The 3,837-nt window shown below is 34.1% G+C and overlaps 1 protein-coding gene across 1 annotated transcript in view; it reads right to left on the bottom strand.

Moving 5' to 3' along the window:
- The window catches only part of SUSD6 (sushi domain containing 6), a 21,912-nt gene that overhangs the window by 8,225 nt on the left and 9,850 nt on the right, over nt 1–3,837 (bottom strand). The gene's annotated exons all lie outside the window — the stretch shown is intronic.

Raw genomic sequence — 3,837 nt, 5'->3', positions numbered from 1 at the left:
CGTTGGATGACATTTGTAACCTCCATTCTCAGGTTTGGATGGCTGTGGACAGACTGCAAAAGGAAAACAGAAACTGTGACCCCAGGTTTTAAGCAATAAATCCTATTAAAATATGTAGTAACCCAAGACCGCAGCACCACTGCATTTCAACAAACACTGAAACGTAACAAGAATGTAAAACCTAATAAAATATTGTTTTTAAAAAAATGGAAAAATAAAGCGCTTCAAAAATAGTTTAAAACCAAAAAAAAGAAAAGAAAAAAAAGAATGTGCATTATTGTCTTGCTACTCTGAAGGAGACAGTGATGAACGGTGGGCCCAAATCTCCATCTTCATCTATGAAAATGGTCATTTAATATACCCTGTAGCAGGTTCTTTTTTAAAAAAATATATCTTCTTTTTAGACTGATAATTGAAAAGCCAGAAATCTTTCCTAAAATGATTGTTGTTGCTGAGATTTACTTTGCAACTAATACTTCTGGTGACCATCACAACTATCTCAACTCATTCCAGAGGTTTGTTGCAATTTCAATATGTCCATTCAAAGTCATAAGTCCAGAGTAACTAGAAAATGCTCAAGAGATGGTAGGAATAGGAAGACAGAGTAAAGAATAAAAACAGAACATGACAAGGTAATACATGGACTTTCCATACACTAATGTGGGCATACATTGATGGCCTATTTTATATTCTGCAACTTGTAGGCAACTACTAATTGCTAGGAACATAATTAGTGAAGAGAACACAAATGTTCTCTTTTGAGAACCATGAATGAGCATTCAACAGATTTTGACATTATTATTCTTATCCATGTCTTCCCTCAGGAAACAAGATCAGTGGGATTATGAAGTCGGTTAGCCTCAAACAGTGATTTAGCCAAGACCAAGTTAAATAAGAACTTGAACTTGTTGCTTTATGTGGCTTAAAACATTATACCTATCCTGATCACCACAAGCCAAAACACAGTTGGTATGGCAGCAATTTTGAACAGAAAAGACAGATGGATAAAAAAGATTGAAATCCATTCATACACTCTGTTCCACTGATATTTCTCATCAGAATAAACAAACAATAACCAAGAATAGGAATTTATTAAATGCAGTTTGTTCTTCAGAAGACAATCCACAAAAGATTATTTTTAAGAGCAGCAGCTCACAGTACATTATATCTATTCACAAGCTTATTTAAAGTTCAGTAGGAAATTATTGTATTAATAAAGAGATAAAAACATATGTAATTATTCACAAATCTAGCTATCCCTATTAGTTGGTCTAATCTGCCCTATTCTACCCAGTCTAGACCATCCCATCCCATCCCATCCCAGAAAACATAGCAAAAAAATCACAGCGGAACATAAAATTTAACCATGTGTTGGGAAGTAGCAGGTCTATTTCTACAGAAATATTTAGCTTATTTTACCATTGATGACTGACCACTAATTATAAAAAATACTTGTTTTAGCCTTTCTTAAGCTATCATATTCTATAAATAATCTGACTACACATGTATCTCACTGATGAAACTGAAACCATAATTGTCTCATACTAAACCAAGCTATATCCTCCTTGAAGAAATGGGAATAAACAACCAGGTATATATAGCTATCACCCATCAATATTGTTATAAATATAAATAGAGATACTCAAATGCATTAAGATCATCAACAAAGATGATTGGGGTCTGGAGGCTAAAACATATAAGAAACGGTTGCTGGAATTGGGTATGTCTAGTTTAATGAAGAGAAGGATGAGGGGTGACATAATAGCAGTGTTCCAATATCTCAGGGGTTGCCACAAAGAAGAGGGAGTCAAGCTATTCTCCAAAGCGCCTGAAGGCAGAACAAGAAGCAACAGATGGAAGCTAACCAAAGAGAGAAGCAACCTAGAACTAAGAAGAAATTTTCTGACAGTTAGAACAATTAACCAGTGGAACAACCTGCCTCCAGAAGCTGTGAATACTCCAACACTGGAAGTTTTTAAGAAGAGACTGGACAGCCATTTGTCTGAAATGGTATAGGGTTTCCTGCCTGAGCAGGGGGTTGGACTAGATGACCTCCAAGGTCCCTTCCAACATCATCATCATCGTTACTACTACTACTACTACTACTACTACTACTATTATTATTATTATTAAGTTTCTGCTTAGAGTAAGCCCTCAACTTAACAGACAAAATCCAGTGGATCCTATTTCAGATAGGAACTTTACCCTGAACAATGAACAAAATCCATCACTTGGCAGATCAGATACCACTTCTTCTGGTCAAAAAGGGTATTCACAGTTGTAAGAAAGCACAGGAGTGTTTTTATTTTTGAAAAATCCCATTTGCCATTTAATATATATTTGTTTTTAATAGAGTAATATAGAGTAATATCTTTATTTGTCTTTAATATTAATCTATTAATATTAATATTAAATTTTAATAGTTTCCTCCACACTGAGTGTATGTAGTTTTATTCTGAACATGAATTAACAGTAAAGAACCAAATATTACTTGCTCCACTGTAGGTCTTCTTCATATTCAGTGCTGATTGAAAAATTACTGTTTCTCTATCAAGAATGCATAATGAAGAAGTCTTTTTTAATATACTAAAATGAATAAATGAGATCATATTGAAGGAAAAGGGTTTGTCTATGTAATCAAAGCTATACATTTATGTAATTAGATTCGGTTACATACACAGGATAAAATGTGCCTAATCATTTCAAGCTTCTTCAAAACTTTTTTAAACAAAAGACATCAAAAGAGAAATAAAGACTAATTATAGTCTTGCATCAATGCAATCACCAGCTGGAGATTCACAAAAAGCAGAGAGTTGAATTACCTTAATTAACATGCAACACTAGGATTACCACGTGGTCATTAAACCTCTGCCACTAAGAAACCATGGAGAAAACTATGCCATGCACAGAACTATCTATTAAAATGTTTTTCTGTAGCATGTCTGCCTTGCCAAGCTAAGACTATACTGTAGTTTCAGCAGTAGAGCTCTCCTATCTCAGTAAAATCTATATCTTAAAAAAGCAATAGAGCTATCCTTTCCAAAATGGAAAAGATATCCATTTCATATCTTAATATGATTGTGGAATGTAACAACAATAACAATACTTTCAGATAAGTAACTTGGCAATAATTGTAGGATCAGACCCAGAAAGCCAATGCTAGAAAGCCACATTCAGACAAGGAAAATGCACAATATTCATCTCAAATGCAAGCAATCGATCATTATAGATAGGCCTTTAAAAATAACTGCCTCCTCTCCCAAATATTATTTGCACCCGATCTCACTGACAATGAAGCAGTCTTATTTCAATTAACCAATGGAACAACCTGCCTCCAGAAGCGGTGAATGCTCCAACACTGGAAGTTTTTAAGAAGAGACTGGACAGCCACTTGTCCGAAATGGTGTAGGGTTTCCTGCCTGAGCAGGGGGTTGGACTCGATGACCTCCAAGGTCCCTTCCAACATTATTATTATTATTATTATTATTATTATTATTATTATTATTATTATTATTATTATTATTATTATTATTATTATTATTATTATTATTATTTCCATTAATTGCCAACAGGCTTTTAAAGCTAAAGAAGAGGGAACAGCAAAAATGAGTCTCATAGGCAAATGTGGTGTATATTTTGTCTCTTTAGTAATTATTTACAACACAGAGAGAGATCTTTATGAAGGCTTTGAGTTTTTCTCAGCAAACTGATTTCCTGAAATATACCGATTATTTTCTGTTGTTCTATTGAATCCTTGTTATGACATAGATGATGGTCTACAGAATATTGACACTGCTGCAGCAGTGGGAACAAGTTGGAGGTGTATAACGAACTTTC

This window comes from Protobothrops mucrosquamatus, unplaced genomic scaffold (genome assembly GCF_001527695.2).
Source record: "Protobothrops mucrosquamatus isolate PMUCROS unplaced genomic scaffold, P.Mucros_1.0 scaffold1044, whole genome shotgun sequence".
Lineage (NCBI taxonomy): Eukaryota > Metazoa > Chordata > Lepidosauria > Squamata > Viperidae > Protobothrops > Protobothrops mucrosquamatus.
This window is presented reverse-complemented; position numbering and strand designations above follow the sequence as displayed.